Raw genomic sequence first — 24488 nt, 5'->3', positions numbered from 1 at the left:
TTTTTTGGCTATATCCTACATCAGGGGCAAGCTGTCACCAAGTCCATTTAACCATCAATAGCGTGGTTATTTTTTGGCTATATCCTACATCAGGGGCAAGCTGTCACCAAGTCCATTTAACCAACAATAGTGTGGTAATTTTTTGGCTATATCCTACATCAGGGGCAAGCTGTCACCAAGTCCATTTAACCATCAATAGCGTGGTTATTTTTTGGCTATATCCTACATCAGGGGCAAGCTGTCACCAAGTACATTTAACCATCAATAGTGTGGTTATTTTTTGGCTATATCCTACATCAGGGGCTTGGCTGTGCTTGCTATTTTATTGAGGGGTGAAATACAATTGCCAAAATAGCAGTACCCTAAATCTGGTGTTTCAGCTGTGGCCAGCCAATTGTAATACTGTCTGCTGTCTGGATATATTTTTGTTCTGGGTTGAAATACAATTCCCAACTTAGCAAAAGGGTATATTAGATTCAAGGTGCTGATAGGGTCATTCTCAATAACTTCACACACACGCTACTGTGCATTTCCAAGTCTAATTCTGTCTGTAAACGTATACCTGTCACCCAGCGCCTAAATAATAGGCCTCAAATGTATATTCATCTAAATCTGTGGTTATTGCTGAGGCTGGTCAAGTTATTTTGGGTCTGCCAAAGCACAGTTTTTGTTCTGGGTTGAAATACAATTCCCAATTTAGCAATTCTCTAAATTAGTGGTTTCTGCTGTATCAGGCCTACTTAAAATTTATCCCTAAAAGGGTATATTAGATTCAAGGTGCTGATAGGGTCATTCTCAATAACTTCACACACATGCTACTGTGCAATTCCAAGTCTAATTCTGTCTGTAAACGTATACCTGTCACCCAGCGCCTAAATAATAGGCCTCAAATTTATATTCATCTAAATCTGTGGTTATTGCTGAGGCTGGTCAAGTTATTTTGTGTCCGTCAAAGCACATTTTTTGTTCTGGGTTAAAATACAATTCCCAACTTAGCAATTCTCTAAATTAGTGGTTTCTGCTGTATCAGGCCTACTTTAAATCTATCCCAAAAAGGGTATATTAGATTCAAGGTGCTGATAGGGTCATTCTCAATAACTTCACACACACGCTACTGTGCATTTCCAAGTCTAATTCTGTCTGTAAACGTATACCTGTCACCCATCGCCTAAATAATAGGCCTCAAATTTATATTCAGCTAAATCTGTCATTACTGCTGTGCCTGTATTAGTGTAATACGGTACCTAAATAGATAGCCAGAAAGTGTTAGGTGTCTGTAAAAAAAAGGCCTGAATTTGAATTCAATACATTGGGCCAAATAATATTTTTCTTATTGTGGTGAACAATGAGGAAAACATCTAGTAAGGGACGCGGACATGGTCATGGTGGTGTTAGTGGACCCTCTGGTGCTGGGAGACGACGTGGCCGTTCTGCCACAGCCACACGTCCTAGTGTACCAACTACCTCAGGTCCCAGTAGCCGCCAGAATTTACAGCGATATTTGGTGGGGCCCAATGCCGTTCTAAGGATGGTAAGGCCTGAGCAGGTACAGGCATTAGTCAATTGGGTGGCCGACAGTGGATCCAGCATGTTCACATTATCTCCCACCCAGTCTTCTGCAGAAAGCGCACAGATGGCGCCTGAAAACCAACCCCATCAGTCTGTCACATCACCCCCATTCATACCAGGGAAACTGTCTGAGCCTCAAGTTATGCAACAGTCTCTTATGCTGTTTGAAGACTCTGCTGGTAAGGTTTCCCAAGGGCATCCATCTAGCCCTTCCCCAGCGGTGGAAGACATAGAATGCACTGACGCACAACCACTTATGTTTCCTGATGATGAGGACATGGGAATACCACCTCAGCACATCTCTGATGATGGCGAAACACAGGTGCCAACTGCTGCGTCTTTCTGCAGTGTGCAGACTGAACAGGAGGTCAGGGATCAAGACTGGGTGGAAGACGATGCAGGGGACGATGAGGTCCTAGACCCCACATGGAATGAAGGTCATGCCACTGACTTTCACAGTTCGGAGGAAGAGGCAGTGGTGAGACCGAGCCAACAGCGTAGCAAAAGAGGGAGCAGTGGGCAAAAGCAGAACACACGCCGCCAAGAGACTCCGCCTGCTACTGACCGCCGCCATCTGGGACCAAGCACCCCAAAGGCAGCTTCAAGGAGTTCCCTGGCATGGCACTTCTTCAAACAATGTGCTGACGACAAGACCCGAGTGGTTTGCACGCTGTGCCATCAGAGCCTGAAGCGAGGCATTAACGTTCTGAACCTTAGCACAACATGCATGACCAGGCACCTGCATGCAAAGCATGAACTGCAGTGGAGTAAACATCCTTAAAAACAAGGAAGTCACTCAGGCTCCCCCTGCTACCGCTTCTGCTGTTGCCGCCTCTGCCTCTTCTGCTGCTGCCGCCTCGGCCTCTTCCTCCGCCTCTGGAGGAATGTTGGCACCTGCCGCCCAGCAAACAGGGGATGTACCACCAACACCACCACCTCCGTCACCAAGCATCTCAACCATGTCACACGGCAGCGTTCAGCTCTCCATCTCACAAACATTTGAGAGAAAGCGTAAATTCCCACCTAGCCACCCTCGATCCCTGGCCCTGAATGCCAGAATTTCTAAACTACTGGCCTATGAAATGCTGTCATTTAGGCTGGTGGACACAGACAGCTTCAAACAGCTCATGTCACTTGCTGTCCCACAGTATGTTGTTCCCAGCCGGCACTACTTCTCCAAGAGAGCCGTGCCTTCCCTACACAACCAAGTATCCGATAAAATCAAGTGTGCACTGCGCAACGCCATCTGTGGCAAGGTCCACCTAACCACAGATACGTGGACCAGTAAGCACGGCCAGGGACGCTATATCTCCCTAACTGCACACTGGGTAAATGTAGTGGCGGCTGGGCCCCAGGCGGAGAGCTGTTTGGCGCACGTCCTTCCGCCGCCAAGGATCGCAGGGCAACATTCTTTGCCTCCTGTTGCCTCCTCCTCCTCCTACTTGGCTTCCTCCTCCTCTTCTTCCACCTGCTCATCCAGTCAGCCACACACCTTCACCACCAACTTCAGCACAGCCCGGGGTAAACGTCAGCAGGCCATTCTGAAACTCATATGTTTGGGGGACAGGCCCCACACCGCACAGGAGTTGTGGCGGGGTATAGAACAACGGTGAGCCTGAAGCCCGGCCTGGTGGTGTGCGATAATGGATGAAATCTCGTCGCAGTTCTGGGACTAGCCGGTTTGACGCACATCCCTTGCCTGGCGCATGTGCTGAATTTGGTGGTGCAGAAGTTCATTCACAACTACCCCGACATGTCAGAGCTGCTGCATAAAGTGCGGCCGTCTGTTCGCGCTTCCGGCGTTCACATCCTGCCGCTGCTCGCCTGTCTGCGCTACAGCGTAACTTCGGCCTTCCCGCTCACCGCCTCATATGCGACGTGCCCACCAGGTGGAACTCCACCTTGCACATGCTGGACAGACTGTGCGAGCAGCAGGCAGAAGGCCATAGTGGAGTTTCAGCTGCAGCACGCACGAGTCAGTCGCACTGCGGAACAGCACCACTTTACCACCAATGACTGGGCCTCCATGCGAGACCTGTGTGCCCTGTTGCGCTGTTTCGAGTACTCCACCAACATGGCCAATGGCGATGACGCCGTTATCAGCGTTACAATACCACTTCTATGTATCCTTGAGAAAACACGGAAGAGGAGGTGGCCCAGGAGGAGGAGGAGGAGGAGGAAGAGGGGTCATTTTTAGCACTTTCAGGCCAGTCTCTACGAAGTGACTCAGAGGGAGGTTTTTTGCAACAGCAGAGGCCAGGTACAAATGTGGCCAGCCAGGGCCCACTACTGGAGGACGAGGAGGACGAGGATGAGGAGGAGGTGGAGGAGGATATGGATGAAGCATGGTCACAGAGGGGTGGCACCCAACGCAGCTCGGGCCCATCACTGGTGCGTGGCTAGGGGGAAACGCAGGACGATGACGATACACCTCCCACAGAGGACAGCTTGTCCTTACCTCTGGGCAGCCTGGCACACATGAGCGACTACATGCTGCAGTGCCTGCGCAACGACAGCAGAGTTGCCCACATTTTAACGTGTGCGGACTACTGGGTTGCCACCCTGCTGGATCCATGGTACAAAGACAATGTGCCCACCTTACTTCCTGCACTGGAGCATGATAGGAAGATGCGCGAGCACAAGCGCACGTTGGTAGACGCGCTTCTGAGAGCATTCCCAAATGTCACAGGGGAACAAGTGGAAGCCCAAGGCGAAGGCAGAGGAGGAGCAAAAGGTCGCCAACGCAGCTGTGTCACGGCCAGCTCCTCTGAGGTCAGGGTTAGCATAGCAGAGATGTGGAAAAGTTTTGTCAACACGCCACAGCTAAGTGCACCACCACCTGATACGGAACGTGTTAGTAGGAGGCAACATTTCACTAACATGGTGGAACAGTACGTGTGCACACCCCTCCACGTACTGACTGATAGTTCGGCCCCATTCAACTTCTGGGTCTCTAAATTGTCGACGTGGCCAGAGCTAGCCTTTTATGCCTTGGAGGTGCTGGCCTGCCCGGCGGCCAGCGTTTTGTCTGAACGTGTATTCAGCACAGCAGGGGACGTCATTACAGACAAACGCAGCCGTCTGTCTACAGCCAATGTGGACAAGCTGACGTTCATAAAAATGAACCAGGCATGGATCCCACAGGGCCTGTCCATCCCTTGTGCAGATTAGACATTAACTACCTCCCCTTAACTATATATTATTGTACTCCAGGGCACTTCCTCATTCAATCCTATTTTTATTTTCATTTTACCATTATATTGCGGGGCAACCAAAAGTTGAATGAACCTCTGCTCTGTCTGGGTGCCGGGGCCTAAAAATATCTGACAGTGGCCTGTTCCAGTGTTGGGTGACGTAAAGCATGATTCTCTGCTATGACATGAAGCCTGAATCTCTGTTATGGGACCTCTCTCCTCTGCCTGGGTGCCAGGGCCTAAATATCTGACAATGGACTGTTACAGTGGTGGGTGATGCGAAGCATGATTCTCTGCTATGACATGAAGACTGATTCTCTGCTGACATGAAGCCTGAATCTCTGTTATGGGACCTCTCTCCTCTGCCTGGGTGCCAGGGCCTAAATATCTGACAATGGACTGTTACAGTGGTGGGTGATGCGAAGCATGATTCTCTGCTATGACATGAAGACTGATTCTCTGCTGACATGAAGCCTGAATCTCTGTTATGGGACCTCTCTCCTCTGCCTGGGTGCCTGGGCCTAAATATCTGACAATGGACTGTTCCAGTGTTGGGTGACGTGAAGCATGATTCTCTGCTATGACATGAAGACTGATTCTCTGCTGACATGAAGCCTGAATCTCTGTTATGGGACCTCTCTCCTCTGCCTGGGTGCCGGGGCCTAAATATATGACAATGGACTGTTACAGTGGTGGGTGACGTGAAGCATGATTCTCTGCTATGACATGAAGACTGATTCTCTGCTGACATGAAGCCAGATTCTCTGTTATGGGACCTCTCTCCTCCTCTGCCTGGGTGCCTGGGCCTAAATATCTGACAATGAACTGTTGCAGTGGTGGGTGATGTGAAGCCTGATTCTCTGCTATGACATGAAGACTGATTCTCTTCTGACATGAAGACTGATTCTCTGCTGACATGAAGCCTGAATCTCTGTTATGGGACCTCTCTCCTCTGCCTGGGTGCCGGGGCCTAAATATCTGACAATGGACTGTTCCAGTGGTGGGTGACGTGAAGCCTGATTCTCTGCTATGACATGAAGCCAGATTCTCTGTTATGGGACCTCTCTCCTCTGCCTGGGTGCCAGGGCCTAAATACACTCACCTAAAGAATTATTAGGAACACCATACTAATGGGGTGTTGGACCCCCTTTTGCCTTCAGAACTGCCTTAATTCTACGTGGCATTGATTCAACAAGGTGCTGATAGCATTCTTTAGAAATGTTGGCCCGTATTGATAGGATAGCATCTTGCAGTTGATGGAGATTTGAGGGATGCACATCCAGGGCACGAAGGTCCTGTTCCACCACATCCCAAAGATGCTCTATTGTGTTGAGATCTGGTGACTGTGGGGGCCATTTTAGTACAGTGAACTCATTGTCATGTTCAAGAAACCAATTTGAAATGATTCGAGCTTTGTGATATGGTGCATTATCCTGCTGGAAGTAGCCATCAGAGGATGGGTACAAGGTGGTCATGAAGGGATGGTCATGATCAGAAACAATGCTCAGGTAGCCCGTAGCATTTAAATGATGGCCAATTGGCACTAAGGGGCCTAAAGTGTGCCCAGAAAACATCCCCCACACCATTATACCACCACCACCAGCCTGCACAGTGGTAACAAGGCATGATGGATACATTAATTCTGTTTACGCCAAATTCAGACTCTACCATTTGAATGTCTCAACAGAAATCGAGACTCATCAGACCAGGCAACATTTTTTCCAGTCTTCAACAGTCCAATTTTGGTGAGCTTGTGCAAATTGTAGCCTCTTTTTCCTATTTGCAGTGGAGATGAGTGGTACCCGGTGGGGTCTTCTGCTGTTGTAGCCCACCTTTCTTTCCCATTCTGACATTCAGTTTGGAGTTCAGGAGATTGTCTTGACCAGGACCACAACCCTACATGCATTGAAGCAACTGCCATGTGATTGGTTGACTAGATAATCGCATTAATAAGAAATAGAACAGGTGTTCCTAATAATTCTTTAGGTGAGTGTATCTGACAATTGACTGTTACAGTGGTGGGTGATGCGAAGCATGATTCTTTGCTATGACATGAAGACTGATTCTCTGCTGACATGAAGCCAGATTCTCTGTTATGGGACCTCTCTCCTCTGCCTGGGTGCCTGGGCTTAAATATCTGACAATGGACTGTTCCAGTGTTGGGTGACATGAAGCATGATTCTCTGCTATGACATGAAGACTGATTCTCTGCTGACATGAAGCTTGAATCTCTGTTATGGGACCTCTCTCCTCTGCCTGGGTGCCGGGGCCTAAATATCTGACAATGGACTGTTACAGTGGTGGGTGATGCGAAGCATGATTCTCTGCTATGACATGAAGACTGATTCTCTGCTGACATGAAGCCTGAATCTCTGTTATGGGACCTCTCTCCTCTGCCTGGGTGCCGGGGCATAAATATCTGACACTGGACTGTTACAGTGGTGGGTGACGTGAAGCATGATTCTCTGCTATGACGTGAAGCCTGAATCTCTGTTATGGGACCTCTCTCCTCTGCCTGGGTGCCAGGGCCTAAATATCTGACAATGGACTGTTACAGTGGTGGGTGATGCGAAGCATGATTCTCTGCTATGACATGAAGACTGATTCTCTGCTGACATGAAGCCAGAGTTTCTGTTATGGGACCTCTCTCCTCTGCCTGGGTGCCTGGGCCTAAATATCTGACAATGGACTGTTCCAGTGTTGAGTGACGTGAAGCATGATTCTCTGCTATGACATGAAGACTGATTCTCTGCTGACATATAGCCTGAATCTCTGTTATGGGACCTCTCTCCTCTGCCTGTGTGCCGGGGCCTAAATATCTGACAATGGACTGCTACAGTGGTGGGTGATGCGAAGCCTGATTCTCTGCTATGACATGAAGACTGATTCTCTGCTGACATGAAGCCTGAATCTCTGTTATGGGACCTCTCTCCACTGCCTGGGTGCCGGGGCCTAAATATCTGACAATGGACTGTTACAGTGGTGGGTGATGTGAAGCATGATTCTCTGCTATGACATGAAGACTGGTTCTCTGCTGACATGAAGCCTGAATCTCTGTTATGGGACCTCTCTCCTCTGCCTGGGCCTAAATGTCTGACAATGGACTGTTACAGTGGTGGGTGACGTGAAGAATGATTCTCTGCTATGACATGAAGACTGATTCTCTGCTGACATGAAGCCTGAATCTCTGTTATGGGACCTTTCTCCTCTGCCTGGGTGCCAGGGCCTAAATATCTGACAATGGACTGTTACAGTGGTGGGTGATGCGAAGCATGATTCTCTGTTATGACATGAAGACTGATTCTCTGCTGACATGAAGCCTGAATCTCTGTTATGGGACCTCTCTCCTCTGCCTGGGTGCCAGGGCCTAAATATCTGACAATGGACTGTTACAGTGGTTGGTGATGCGAAGCCTGATTCTCTGCTATGACATGAAGACTGATTCTCTGCTGACATATAGCCTGAATCTCTGTTATGGGACCTCTCTCCTCTGCCTGGGCCTAAATATCTGACAATGGACTGTTCCAGTGTTGGGCGACGTGAAGCATGATTCTCTGCTATGACATGAAGAGTGATTCTCTGCTGACATATAGCCTGAATCTCTGTTATGGGACCTCTCTCCTCTGCCTGGGCCTAAATATCTGACAATGGACTGTTCCAGTGTTGGGCGACGTGAAGCATGATTCTCTGCTATGACATGAAGAGTGATTCTCTGCTGACATATAGCCTGAATCTCTGTTATGGGACCTCTCTCCTCTGCCTGGGCCTAAATATCTGACAATGGACTGTTACAGTGGTGGGTGATGCGAAGCCTGATTCTCTGCTATGACATGAAGACTGATTCTCTGCTGACATGAAGCCAGATTCTCTGTTATGGGACCTCTCTCCAATTGATATTGGTTAATTTTTGTTTATTTTATTTTTATTTTTATTCATTTCCCTATCCGCATTTGTTTGCAGGGGATTTAACGACATTTTGCTGCCTTTTGCAGCCCTCTAGCCCTTTCCTGGGCTGTTTTACAACCTTTTTAGTGCCGAAAAGTTCGGGTCCCCATTGACTTCAATGGGGTTCGTGCTCGGGACGAAGTCGGGTTTGGATCCCGAACCCGGACATTTCCGGGAAGTTCGGCCGAACTTCTCGAACCCGAACATCCAGGTGTTCGCTCAACTCTAGAGATAAGTTTTTGAAAATTCTATTTGGATGCTTCCCCAAATTTTTCCCAAAAATTTGATTCGATCCAAATTAATTTGTGATGAAGTGTGTTAAAAATCATTATTTCTGCAGGGAGCCTGTATATTGGTGTAGCACACTGTGCATTGCAGAAACATGCATAGGTAGTCTGCTGTGGTAGTGAAATAGTTACTGTGTGGCAGTATGACAGACAGTTGACCGGCTTCACTCTTATCAGTTTAAAACTGACCAAATAAATGAAGTGTGAACTCAGCCTTACAGGTCAGTTGTTAGTGACAGGTATAAAGGACTTAACTGTGCAGTGGCCCAAGATTCTACTATAGAATTAAAGAGCACTCTCCTTTTAGACTGTTTGCTGATTCCACATAGATTGCTATAGAACCAGTTCTGTTACACACTGATACAAGTAGTGGGCCCATGACAGAGTGGAGATAGTGTCAGCAATAATTTAGTGTTGACATCACTGTTTATTTTTCCCTTCTGATCCGTCCCAAGAACAACCTCCCCAAAAAACGGATCCTGTCTTTTGAGCATCCGCCTTCACACGGTCAGCTTTTGGTCAGTAATTGATCAGCATTGATAAGGCCAAAAAACAGGAGGGGATCCAAAACAGAAATAACACATGATTGGAATATTTGCATGTCTACTCTGTTTTGTACCCACTCCTGCTTTTGGCTTCCAAGTCATAAGCAAATCCTGATGCAAAATACTGACCATGTGATAGTGGCCTCATGTTCAATTTGCATCAGTTTTGGCCATTTGCCTCTAAAATCGGTTTTATTCAGGTGGGAAAAAAGTCCCTCGGGCTTATAAAAGAATTTAAACACCCCAAAATCAGTAGAATCAGGCTGTAATTCCACCCCAATTACAGAATCAAGGATTAATGGAATTAATCATGTGAAAAACAATGTGAACACCCCAAAATCAGTATTATCAGGCTGCAATTTAACCCCAATTCAAGAATCAAGGATCAATGGACTTACTTTGTATAACAGAATGTGAACAACCTAAAATCAGTAGTAATAACACTTTTTAATGCTTTTTAACCACAATTAGTGCAGCAAGCTGTGATAGAATGGCTTCTCTATTAGCCAAGTGTTACACTGTTCTATTGGCCCGTGCTCTCTCCCTATAGTGTGGATAAAGTCTCCCTACACTATGTAAGTGCTGTCCCTGAACTGTGCAAAACTAATATTTTGTCTCTTCTAATCTTCTAAAGTCTCTTCTAATCACTGTCCCTAGCGCCTGTCACATCTCTCCCTGCACTAAGTTCACAGTAAAATGACAGAGACTGGGCAGAATGTGGCTTTTTATAGGGCAGTGACCTCAAAGGGGCTGGCTATCTGCTGATTGGCTGACTGCACAGCATTATGGGTGATCCCTCACTCCCCGGCTTCCTACTTTCAATTTGTAACATGTGCAGCAGCCATTTTAGAAAAATTCCAATTCGTTATCATGAAGCGGTAGGAAATTCAGATTCGTGACTAATCAAAAAATTTCCTGAAATTCGGATTGAATTCCACTTTGTCAACTTTGATTTGCTTAATACTGGCCATGACCTTCAATTCTGTTTGGTCAACTTTTAGTCCCAGCACTTCTGGGTCTTGTCTTACCTGTTGGATATCAAATTCACTTACTAGAATAAACAGGGAGGGCAATAATGGCCAACCATGCCTCGCGCCATTAGAAGTTTCAAAGGAAGGGTGCAAAGTGCTCAGTTGTGCACTTTCTGTCCATAGAAGGCAGTATCATAAATCACTTTAGAGCTTCAGATTAGAATACATATAATAAGGCATAATGGCTCTAGTGCTGCTTCGCAGTAACAGAAATAGTAAGCATACTACAAATGACTGGTATTGCAGTCCAAAAATAGATCTTCTGTCATATCAGACTCCTCAAGATCAAAGTCTTGTTCCAGAGTTAACTGGTCAGTGTCCTCGTCTGATGTGGAGGGACGTGTAAGGATGATTCGAGGTATCTTCAGAAAAGAGAGAAAAAAGAAATGTGTTATTATTGCTCTCTAAATACAATGATATGTTTAAAACCTGATAAAAATGTAATCTACATCCCACAATTATGGCACAAGAACAAACTGACAATTTGGGCATTAGAGCACATGATCAAAAGAGGGTCTCAGCTTCTTGGTCAGTTAGATCACTGCTTAAAGATTAAAGAGGACCTGTCACCACAAAGTGCAATACTATCTGAAAGCACCATGTTATAGAGCAGGAGGAGCTGCGCAGATTAATATATATACAAACCGAATTCCCAAAAAGTTGGGACACTATACAAATCGTGAATAAAAACTGAATGCAATGATGTGGAGGTGCCAACTTCTAATATTTTATTCAGAATAGAACATAAATCACGGAACAAAAGTTTAAACTGAGAAAATGTACCATTTTAAGGGAAAAATATGTTGAATCAGAATTTCATGGTGTCAACAAATCCCCAAAAAGTTGGGACAAGGCCATTTTCACCACTGTGTGGCATCTCTCCTTCTTCTTACAACACTCAACAGACGTCTGGGGACCGAGGAGACCAGTTTCTCAAGTTTAGAAATAGGAATGCTCTCCCATTCTTGTCTAATACAGGCCTCTAACTGTTCAATTGTCTTGGGCCTTCTTTGTTGCACCTTCCTCTTTATGATGCGCCAAATGTTCTCTATAGGTGAAAGATCTGGACTGCAGACTGGCCATTTCAGTACCCGGATCTTTCTCCTACGCAGCCATGATGTTGTGATTGATGCAGAATGTGGTCTGGCATTATCTTGTTGAAAAATGCAGGGTCTTCCCTGAAAGAGATGACGTCTGGATGGGAGCATATGTTGTTCTAGAACCTGAATATATTTTTCTGCATTGATGGTGCCTTTCCAGACATGCAAGCTGCCCATGCTACACGCACTCATGCAACCCCATACCATCAGAGATGCAGGCTTCTGAACTGAGCGTTGATAACAACTTGGGTTGTCCTTGTCCTCTTTGGCCCGGATGACATGGCGTCCCAGATTTCCAAAAAGAACCTCGAATCGTGACTCGTCTGACCACAGAACAGTCTTCCATTTTGCCACACTCCATTTTAAATGATCCCTGGCCCAGTGAAAACGCCTGAGCTTGTGGATCTTGCTTAGAAATGGCTTCTTCTTTGCACTGTAGAGTTTCAGCTGGCAACGGCGGATGGCACGGTGGATTGTGTTCACTGACAATGGTTTCTGGAAGTATTCCTGAGCCCATTCTGTGATTTCCTTTACAGTAGCATTCCTGTTTGTGGTGCAGTGTCGTTTAAGGGCCCGGAGATCACGGGCATCCAGTACGGTTTTACGGCCTTGACCCTTACGCACAGAGATTGTTCCAGATTCTCTGAATCTTTGGATGATGTTATGCACAGTTGATGATGATAGATGCAAAGTCTTTGCAATCTTTCACTGGGTAACACCTTTCTGATATTGCTCCACTATCTTTCTGCGCAACATTGTGGGAATTGGTGATCCTCTACCCATCTTGGCTTCTAAGAGACACTGCCACTCTGAGAAGCTCTTTTTGTACCCAATCATGTTGCCAATTGACCTAATTAGTGTTAATTGGTCTTCCAGCTCTTCGTTATGCTCAAATTTACTTTTTCCAGCCTCTTATTGCTACTTGTCCCAACTTTTTGGGGATTTGTTGACACCGTGAAAATTTGAATCAACATATTTTTCCTTTAAAATGATACATTTACTCGGATTAAACGTTTGATCTGTCATCTACATTCTATTACAAATAAAATATTGACATTTGCCATCCCCACATCATTGCATTCAGTTTTTATTCACAATTTGTTTAGTGTCCCAACTTTTTTGGAATCCGGTTTGTATTTTTGGGGAAAAGAATTGGTAAAACTTGTAATTTATACATTGGCATCTTTACTTTTTCCACTATTCTGTGAATACCTATCGGTACAGGGAGGAGGTGTAACCAGTGACTGACAGCTCTGTATACACACTTATATACACAATGTTATTAATCACTGATAACACCTCCTCCCTTTACCAATAGTTTTTCTTAGGGTGGCAAAAAAGTAGAGATATAAATATAAATGAAAGGTTTTACTGCATCTACTAAGCTCATCCTGCTCTATTCCATGGTGCTTTGAGGTTTCAATGAATTTCGTGGTGATAGGTCTTCTTTAAATGCTGTGGCTGCAAAATCAATAAAGAAATACAAATGTTCCTCATTGAATGTTATTTACTCAAATTCAGGGTATCAAGGCAATCGTGGTTGGTAAGGTTCTCATGAACATTAATTAAAGGGGTTTGGCAGCCTTTTGACCAGAAAACTTCCCACCTCATCAGACCTGAAGCGGAAAGCATGTACCTGCCCCCCACCATTGGGCTCTGGTTCCTTTGGTTCACGCTAGTAAACTTGCTGCTTGATGGGGGTCAGCAATGTGGGGATATTCTGGCCAAAAGGCCCCCAAGGTAGACAACGCTTTAATGTCAAAGGGCCAGATCACTGTTAGAATGCCCACTCTGATGCTGATATTCCAATATATGAGTAGAGTTGAGCGGACACCTGGATGTTCGAGTTCAACGGGTTCGGCCGAACTTCGGAAAAAAGTTCGAGTTTGGCACCCGAACTTGAACCGAACTTGACCCCGAACCCCATTGAAGTCAATGGGAACCCGAACTTAGGAGCACTAAAATGGCTGTAAAAATGTCATGCAAAGAGCTAGAGCACTGCAAATGCCAGCAAAATGTGGTTAAGAGCATGGCAAGTGCTCTGCAAACAAATGTGGATAGGGAAATGACTTAAAATAACATGAAATACGTAAAAAAAAAAATATATCTTGATCTAGGAGGACCAGGTCCATATGGAGAAGGAGGTTGAGGAGACGGTGGATGTGGTGGTGTAGGTGGAAGTGGCGGTGGAGGAGGTAGCCTGCACTGCTTTTTGGTTTTACATTTTTTATTATATTTTTTTATTAGGGTACACCCCAAAACATTGGGAAATATAACCCTCCAGTCATGCTAAACACACGTTCAGACAATACACCAGCTGCAGGGCAGGGCAGGCCAGGCGTAAAGGGCAAGCTCAGGCTATGTGCCCAATTTGGAGACCCAGAAGATGCAGGGGCTGACCCCTGTCAGTTAGTTCGTGTAGGTGTGTGCATACTTACTGCCCACCCACCATGTCGCACGATCCAATTTGATATCTGCTCTATCAAGCGGAATTGTGGGAAAAGCTATTGAGGCGCAAATGTTGGCCAAAAGAGTATAGCGGAAATGTGGGACAAAGTATTGAAGCTTAAATGTGGTACAACTTGCTTAAGTTTAAGCATTGTATCAAAGGAGGTGTCGCGCATCAATTAAAGAAGCATTTCAGAAATTGTATTCCCTGTCACCTATGCAGAAAGAAGTGGCCAAAGGAGGAAAAAGGCGCTCATATGGTGAGTAGGTTCAGAACAGGCTTCCAATTCAGGAAGAATGGTGTTGCTCACCTGCTGTCATTGCACCTAATGTTCGGTGCAACTGTACTGGAGGCGAGTAGGAGTGGTTTAAGTGTTGCTGGTTGGTGCTGCCGGTTACGTCTGTGTTCACCTTTGACGGGGGCCAGGCTGCCGTCTGGGTCAGTGTATGAAGTATGTATCCACTGGACTCTGGGGTCTAGTGGAGGGTGGACCATAGGCGCAAAACACAACCAGAGTTTGTTTCAAACCAATAGGTTTTTTTTTATTATTTTTGTTATCGTGACAACGCGTTTTGGGGTTCTGTGGACCCCTTTTTTAAGTCTAAAAAACATGTACATAAAAATTATATAAAAAGGGATAATAGTAATAATAATAATAATATGGCCTTCAAGCTTAGATTTGGATGTAGATATAAATGGATGAATGGATACATATATACGTGAATACCATGATGTCAATTAAAAAAAAATATATATATATATAATATAAGAGTAATAAAAATATAAACAACTATCAATTGTAAAATATGAAAATAAAAATGTAAATATATATATTTCACCAGAAAATGATATTTTTTTATTTTTTTTAACCGTCATACTAGGTATAGCAGTTGTACTATACACCCAAAAAATGGTTAATTTCACCAGAAAATGCTAATGAAAGTTTATTTTTATTTTTTTAACCGGCCTACTAGGTATAGTAGTGGTACTATACACCCAAAAATTGGTGAATTTCACCCGAAAAAGTTAATGATAATTTTATTTTTATTTTTTAACCGGCCTACTAGGTTAAGCAGTGGTACATCACACCCAAAAATTAGTTTTACCATAAAATGTAAGAGACCAATTTTTTTTTATTGTTAAACCTGTCTACTAGGTATAGCAGTGTTACTTCACACCCAAAAATTGTTGAATTTCAACTGCAAATGTAACTGACATATATTTTTTTCTGTTAACCGGCCTACTAGGTATAGTAGTGGTACTATACACCCAAAAATTGGTTAATTTCACCAGAAAATGTTAATGACAATTATTTTATTTTTTGTAACCGGCCTACTAGATATAGCAGTAGTACTATGCACCCAAAAATTGGTGAATTTCACCCGAAAATGTAAATGACAAAGTAGTGAAATGATATAAAATAAAACACGTACACAAAAAAAAAAATGAATTTATGAGTTGGAGTTCCATATGGAGTAGGAGTTTGAGGAGGCGGTGGATGTAGTGGAGTAGGTGGAAGCGGCGGTGGAGGAGGACGAGATAGCCAACACAGGTTTTTGGTTTTAATTGAATTTTGTAAAATTCAGGTACACTCCAAAAGAGTGTGAAATATCCAAAATACAAACATGAGCAATTGCGCTGCAGTATAACAATGGCTGCTTATTGCAGGTATACATGTCTATTCTGCACAAGGTACGGACAAGTCCTGAGGGATCCATGCCTGATTCATTTTAATGAACATGAGCTTGTCCACATTGGCTGTGGACAGGTGGCTGCGCTTGTCTGTGATGACGCCCCCTGCCGTGCTAAACACACGTTCAGATAATACACTAGCTGCAGGGCAGGCCAGCACCTCCAAGGCATAAAGGGCATGCTCAGGCCATGTGCCCAATTTGGAGACCCAGAAGTTGAAGAGGGCAGACCTGTCATTCAGTACGTGTAGGCGTGTGCACACATACTGCTCCACCATGTTGGTGAAATGCTGCCTCCTACTAAGACGTTCCATATCAGCTGGTGGTGCTGGTTGTTGTGGCGTGCTGACAAAGCTTTTCCACATGTCGGCCATGCTAACCATGCCTTCTGAGGTGTTGGCGGTGCCCCAGCTGCGTTGGCGACCTCTTCCTCATCCTCTGCCTTCGCCTTGTGCTTCCACTGCGCCCCCGCTGTCAGGTGGGAATGCCACCAGCAGCGCGTCTACCAGCGTGCGCTTGTACTCATGCATCTTACGATCATGCTCCAGTGAGGGAAGTAAGGACGGTACGTTGTCCTTGCAACGGGGATCCAGCAGCGTGGCCACCCAGTAATCAGCACAAGTTAGAATGTGGGCAACTCGGCAGTCGTTGCGGAGACACTGCAGCATGTAATCGCTCTTGTGTGCCAGGCTGTCCAGAGGCAACGAAAAGCTGTCCTCTTTGGGAGGTGTATCGTCTGTGTCCTCTGTATCGCCCCATCCATGCATCAGTGATGGCCATGAGCTGGTCTGGGTGCCACCCTGCTGTGAACATGGTTCCTCCTCCTCCATCTCCTCCTCCTCATCCTCCACCTCCTCATCCTCCAGAACTGTGCCCTGGCTGGACAATTGTGTACCTTGGGTTCGTGGGTGCAGGAACCCACCCTCGGAGCCACTTGGGAATGACTGGCCAGAAACCCTACAAAATGATCCCTCTTCCTCCTCCTCCTGTGCCACATCCTCTTCCATCATCACCAGGAGTGTTTTTTCAAGGAGGCATAGAAGTGGGACAGTAACGCTGAGAACAGCGTTATCGGCACTGGCCATATTGGTGGAGTACTTGAAACAGCGCAACAAGAAATACAGGTCTCGCATGGAGGCCCAGTCATTGGTGGTGAAGTGGTGCTGTTCCGCCGATCGACTCACCCGTGCGTGCTGCAACTGAAACTCCACTATCGCCTGCTGCTGCTCGCACAGTCTGGCCAGCATGTGCAAGGTGGAGTTCCACCTTGTGGGCACGTCGCATATGAGGCGGTGAGCGGGAAGGCCAAAGTTACATTGCAGCGCTGACAGGCGAGCAACAGCAGGGTGAGAACGCCTAAAGCGCGCACAGACAGCCCGCACTTTAGGCAGCAGCTCTAACATGTCAGGGTCATTTTTAAGGAATCTCTGCACCACCAAATTCAGCACATGCGCCAGGCAAGGGATGTGCGTCAAACCGGCTAGTCCCAGAGCTGCTACGAGATTTCGTGCATTATCGCACACCACCAGGCCGGGCTTGAGGCTGACTGGCACAAACCACTCATCGGTCTGTTGTTCAATGCCCGTCCACAGCTCCTGCGCGGTGTGTGGTTTGTTCCCCAAAAAGATACATTTTAAAACTGCCTGCTGTCGTTTACCCATGGCTGTGCTTAAGTTGGTGGTGAAGGTGTTACGCTGACCGAATGAGGAGCTAGTAGAGGAGGAGGAAGCAGAGTAGGAGGAGGAAGCAACAGGAGGCAAACTGAAGCGCCCTGCAATCCTCGGTGGTGAAAGGACATGCGCCAAACTGCTATTCGACTCAGGCCCAGCCGCCACTGCATTTACTCAGTTTGCTGTTATGGAGATATAACGGCCCTGACCGTACTTACTGGTCAACGTATCCGTAGTCAGGTGCACCTTGCCACAGATGGCGTTGCGCAGTGCACACCTGATTGGTTGTGCAGGGAAGGGATGGCTCGCCTGGAAAAGTAGTGGCGGCTGGGCACGACGTACTGTGGGACAGCCACCGACATAAGGCATTTAAAACTCTCCGTCTCCACCAGACGGAATGAGAGCATTTCAAAGGCCAGTAATTTTGAAATGCTGGAATTCAGGGCCAGGGATCGTGGGTGGGTAGGGGGGGTACTTCCTCTTCCGCTCCAGTGTTTGGGAGATGGAGAGCTAAACGCTTGGTCTTGGCTTGACCCAGGTGGTGGTGTGGCTGGCAGATCCTCTGTTTGCGGGGTGCCAGGTGGCACTGTCACTCCAGAGGTGGATGAAGAGGCCGCGACTACAGCAGAAGAGGAAGCAGGAGGAGCCAGAGACCTGCTTTGCACTTAAATGCCTGGTCATGCAGGTTGTGCTCAGGTTGAGAATATTTATGCCTTGCTTCAGGCTCTGATTGCACAGCGTGCAAACCACTCGTGTCTTGTCGTCAGCACATTGTCTGAAGAACTGCCACGCCAGGGAACTCCTTGGAGCTGGCTTCGGTGTGCTCGGTTCCTTGCTGCGGTGGGCAGTAGGAGGCGTACTGTCTAGAGAACGGCCGCTCCGCTTTTGCACCCTGCTCCCTCTTCTGCTGTGCTAGTGGCACTGTGTGACCACCGCCTCTTCCTCCGAACTACATCGTCACTCACATGACCTTGATTCCATGTGGGGTCGAGGACCTCATCGTCCTCTACATCATCTTCCACCCAGTCTTCACCCCTGACTTCCTTGTCAGTCTGCACACTTTCAAAGGCCCCAGCAGTTGGCACCTGTGTTTCGTCATCATCCGAGACATGCTGCGTGGTCCTCCCATGTACTCATCTTGAAAAATGAGTGGTTGGGCATCGGTGCACTCAATCTCTTTCACTTCTGGGGCAGGGCTAGGTGGATGGCCCTGGGAAACCCTGCTAACAGAGTCATCAAAAAGCAGAAGAGACTGCTGCATGACTTGGAGCTCAGACTGCTTGGCTGATTTGCAAGGGTGTGAGGTAAAAGACTGATTTACATCAGCTGCAGATGCCAACTATGGTCTTTCAGCAGGAGACTGGGTGGGAGACAATGTGAAGGAACTGGATCCACTGTCAGCAACCCAATCTACTATTGCCTGTACATGTTCAGGCCTCACCATTAGTAGAGCAGCATTAGGCCCGACCAAATACTGCTGCGGGTTTTGTTGACTACTCGCACCTGAGGAAGGGGTTTCACTTGTGCGTGTAGCTGGCACAAATCGACCACGTCCTCTCCCTGCAACAGGAGCTCCACCAGCAGCACCACGACCTGGGCCACGTACCTTATTTGACGCTCTCCTCATATTTTTCGAATTTAGGACTTGCCCTAAATGGGTGTTTAATTAATAGTAGAAAAGAAAGACAGTATGTAAAGGGTGTATCTCACATGACCTGAACCAGACTAGGCCTCAATTAAAGATTTCTTTGCACAAAATGGCTGTATTTCAAATGCCTAATTCACACCCCTGTATGTATGGGTGATATATCAGAGGGCCTGAACCTCTGTAGGCCTGAAGTAAATATATCTTTGCACAAAATGGCTGTATTTCAAAAGGCTATATTTCAAATGCCTAATTCAAACCCCTGTATGTAGAGGTGGTATCTCAGAGGGCCTGAACCTTTGTAGGCCTGAAGTAAATATATCTTTGCACAAAATGGCTATATTTCAAATGCCTAATTCAAACTACTGTATGTAGAGGTAGTATCTTACAGGCCTTGAACCAGTGTAGGCCTGCAGTAAATATATCTTTGCACAAAATGGCTGAATTTCAAATAACTGTATTTCAAATGCCTAATTCAAACCCAGAAGATGCAGGGGCTGACCCCTGTCAGTTAGTTCGTGTAGGTGTGTGCATACTTACTGCCCACCCACCATGTCGCACGATCCAATTTGATATCTGCTCTATCAAGCGGAATTGTGGGAAAAGCTATTGAGGCGCAAATGTTGGCCAAAAGAGTATAGCGGAAATGTGGGACAAAGTATTGAAGCTTAAATGTGGTACAACTTGCTTAAGTTTAAGCATTGTATCAAAGGAGGTGTCGCGCATCAATTAAAGAAGCATTTCAGAAATTGTATTCCCTGTCACCTATGCAGAAAGAAGTGGCCAAAGGAGGAAAAAGGCGCTCATATGGTGAGTAGGTTCAGAACAGGCTTCCAATTCAGGAAGAATGGTGTTGCTCACCTGCTGTCATTGCACCTAATGTTCGGTGCAACTGTACTGGAGGCGAGTAGGAGTGGTTTAAGTGTTGCTGGTTGGTGCTGCCGGTTACGTCTGTGTTCACCTTTGACGGGGGCCAGGCTGCCGTCTGGGTCAGTGTATGAAGTATGTATCCACTGGACTCTGGGGTCTAGTGGAGGGTGGACCATAGGCGCAAAACACAACCAGAGTTTGTTTCAAACCAATAGGTTTTTTTTTATTATTTTTGTTATCGTGACAACGCGTTTTGGGGTTCTGTGGACCCCTTTTTTAAGTCTAAAAAACATGTACATAAAAATTATATAAAAAGGGATAATAGTAATAATAATAATAATATGGCCTTCAAGCTTAGATTTGGATGTAGATATAAATGGATGAATGGATACATATATACGTGAATACCATGATGTCAATTAAAAAAAAAAATATATATATATAATATAAGAGTAATAAAAATATAAACAACTATCAATTGTAAAATATGAAAATAAAAATGTAAATATATATATTTCACCAGAAAATGATATTTTTTTATTTTTTTTAACCGTCATACTAGGTATAGCAGTTGTACTATACACCCAAAAAATGGTTAATTTCACCAGAAAATGCTAATGAAAGTTTATTTTTATTTTTTTAACCGGCCTACTAGGTATAGTAGTGGTACTATACACCCAAAAATTGGTGAATTTCACCCGAAAAAGTTAATGATAATTTTATTTTTATTTTTTAACCGGCCTACTAGGTTAAGCAGTGGTACATCACACCCAAAAATTAGTTTTACCATAAAATGTAAGAGACCAATTTTTTTTTATTGTTAAACCTGTCTACTAGGTATAGCAGTGTTACTTCACACCCAAAAATTGTTGAATTTCAACTGCAAATGTAACTGACATATATTTTTTTCTGTTAACCGGCCTACTAGGTATAGTAGTGGTACTATACACCCAAAAATTGGTTAATTTCACCAGAAAATGTTAATGACAATTATTTTATTTTTTGTAACCGGCCTACTAGATATAGCAGTAGTACTATGCACCCAAAAATTGGTGAATTTCACCCGAAAATGTAAATGACAAAGTAGTGAAATGATATAAAATAAAACACGTACACAAAAAAAAAAATGAATTTATGAGTTGGAGTTCCATATGGAGTAGGAGTTTGAGGAGGCGGTGGATGTAGTGGAGTAGGTGGAAGCGGCGGTGGAGGAGGACGAGATAGCCAACACAGGTTTTTGGTTTTAATTGAATTTTGTAAAATTCAGGTACACTCCAAAAGAGTGTGAAATATCCAAAATACAAACATGAGCAATTGCGCTGCAGTATAACAATGGCTGCTTATTGCAGGTATACATGTCTATTCTGCACAAGGTACGGACAAGTCCTGAGGGATCCATGCCTGGTTCATTTTAATGAACATGAGCTTGTCCACATTGGCTGTGGACAGGTGGCTGCGCTTGTCTGTGATGACGCCCCCTGCCGTGCTAAACACACGTTCAGATAATACACTAGCTGCAGGGCAGGCCAGCACCTCCAAGGCATAAAGGGCATGCTCAGGCCATGTGCCCAATTTGGAGACCCAGAAGTTGAAGAGGGCAGACCTGTCATTCAGTACGTGTAGGCGTGTGCACACATACTGCTCCACCATGTTGGTGAAATGCTGCCTCCTACTAAGACGTTCCATATCAGCTGGTGGTGCTGGTTGTTGTGGCGTGCTGACAAAGCTTTTCCACATGTCGGCCATGCTAACCATGCCTTCTGAGGTGTTGGCGGTGCCCCAGCTGCGTTGGCGACCTCTTCCTCATCCTCTGCCTTCGCCTTGTGCTTCCACTGCGCCCCCGCTGTCAGGTGGGAATGCCACCAGCAGCGCGTCTACCAGCGTGCGCTTGTACTCATGCATCTTACGATCATGCTCCAGTGAGGGAAGTAAGGACGGTACGTTGTCCTTGCAACGGGGATCCAGCAGCGTGGCCACCCAGTAATCAGCACAAGTTAGAATGTGGGCAACTCGGCAGTCGTTGCGGAGACACTGCAGCATGTAATCGCTCTTGTGTGCCAGGCTGTCCAGAGGCAACGAAAAGCTGTCCTCTTTGGGAGGTGTATCGTCTGTGTCCTCTGTATCGCCCCATCCATGCATCAGTGATGGCCATGAGCTGGTCTGGGTGCCACCCTGCTGTGAACATGGTTCCTCCTCCTCCATCTCCTCCTCCTCATCCTCCACCTCCTCATCCTCCAGAACTGTGCCCTGGCTGGACAATTGTGTACCTTGGGTTCGTGGGTGCAGGAACCCACCCTCGGAGCCACTTGGGAATGACTGGCCAGAAACCCTACAAAATGATCCCTCTTCCTCCTCCTCCTGTGCCACATCCTCTTCCATCATCACCAGGAGTGTTTTTTCAAGGAGGCATAGAAGTGGGACAGTAACGCTGAGAACAGCGTTATCGGCACTGGCCATATTGGTGGAGTACTTGAAACAGCGCAACAAGAAATACAGGTCTCGCATGGAGGCCCAGTCATTGGTGGTGAAGTGGTGCTGTTCCGCCGATCGACTCACCCGTGCGTGCTGCAACTGAAACTCCACTATCGCCTGCTGCTGCTCGCACAGTCTGGCCAGCATGTGCAAGGTGGAGTTCCACCTTGTGGGCACGTCGCATATGAGGCGGTGAGCGGGAAGGCCAAAGTTACATTGCAGCGCTGACAGGCGAGCAACAGCAGGGTGAGAACGCCTAAAGCGCGCACAGACAGCCCGCACTTTAGGCAGCAGCTCTAACATGTCAGGGTCATTTTTAAGGAATCTCTGCACCACCAAATTCAGCACATGCGCCAGGCAAGGGATGTGCGTCAAACCGGCTAGTCCCAGAGCTGCTACGAGATTTCGTGCATTATCGCACACCACCAGGCCGGGCTTGAGGCTGACTGGCACAAACCACTCATCGGTCTGTTGTTCAATGCCCGTCCACAGCTCCTGCGCGGTGTGTGGTTTGTTCCCCAAAAAGATACATTTTAAAACTGCCTGCTGTCGTTTACCCATGGCTGTGCTTAAGTTGGTGGTGAAGGTGTTACGCTGACCGAATGAGGAGCTAGTAGAGGAGGAGGAAGCAGAGTAGGAGGAGGAAGCAACAGGAGGCAAACTGAAGCGCCCTGCAATCCTCGGTGGTGAAAGGACATGCGCCAAACTGCTATTCGACTCAGGCCCAGCCGCCACTGCATTTACTCAGTTTGCTGTTATGGAGATATAACGGCCCTGACCGTACTTACTGGTCAACGTATCCGTAGTCAGGTGCACCTTGCCACAGATGGCGTTGCGCAGTGCACACCTGATTGGTTGTGCAGGGAAGGGATGGCTCGCCTGGAAAAGTAGTGGCGGCTGGGCACGACGTACTGTGGGACAGCCACCGACATAAGGCATTTAAAACTCTCCGTCTCCACCAGACGGAATGAGAGCATTTCAAAGGCCAGTAATTTTGAAATGCTGGAATTCAGGGCCAGGGATCGTGGGTGGGTAGGGGGGGTACTTCCTCTTCCGCTCCAGTGTTTGGGAGATGGAGAGCTAAACGCTTGGTCTTGGCTTGACCCAGGTGGTGGTGTGGCTGGCAGATCCTCTGTTTGCGGGGTGCCAGGTGGCACTGTCACTCCAGAGGTGGATGAAGAGGCCGCGACTACAGCAGAAGAGGAAGCAGGAGGAGCCAGAGACCTGCTTTGCACTTAAATGCCTGGTCATGCAGGTTGTGCTCAGGTTGAGAATATTTATGCCTTGCTTCAGGCTCTGATTGCACAGCGTGCAAACCACTCGTGTCTTGTCGTCAGCACATTGTCTGAAGAACTGCCACGCCAGGGAACTCCTTGGAGCTGGCTTCGGTGTGCTCGGTTCCTTGCTGCGGTGGGCAGTAGGAGGCGTACTGTCTAGAGAACGGCCGCTCCGCTTTTGCACCCTGCTCCCTCTTCTGCTGTGCTAGTGGCACTGTGTGACCACCGCCTCTTCCTCCGAACTACATCGTCACTCACATGACCTTGATTCCATGTGGGGTCGAGGACCTCATCGTCCTCTACATCATCTTCCACCCAGTCTTCACCCCTGACTTCCTTGTCAGTCTGCACACTTTCAAAGGCCCCAGCAGTTGGCACCTGTGTTTCGTCATCATCCGAGACATGCTGCGTGGTCCTCCCATGTACTCATCTTGAAAAATGAGTGGTTGGGCATCGGTGCACTCAATCTCTTTCACTTCTGGGGCAGGGCTAGGTGGATGGCCCTGGGAAACCCTGCTAACAGAGTCATCAAAAAGCAGAAGAGACTGCTGCATGACTTGGAGCTCAGACTGCTTGGCTGATTTGCAAGGGTGTGAGGTAAAAGACTGATTTACATCAGCTGCAGATGCCAACTATGGTCTTTCAGCAGGAGACTGGGTGGGAGACAATGTGAAGGAACTGGATCCACTGTCAGCAACCCAATCTACTATTGCCTGTACATGTTCAGGCCTCACCATTAGTAG

This window comes from Bufo gargarizans, chromosome 4 (genome assembly GCF_014858855.1).
Source record: "Bufo gargarizans isolate SCDJY-AF-19 chromosome 4, ASM1485885v1, whole genome shotgun sequence".
In the NCBI taxonomy this organism is placed as follows: Eukaryota; Metazoa; Chordata; class Amphibia; order Anura; family Bufonidae; genus Bufo; species Bufo gargarizans.
The sequence above is the reverse complement of the archived record's forward strand: the minus strand, read 5'-3'. Positions refer to the sequence as shown.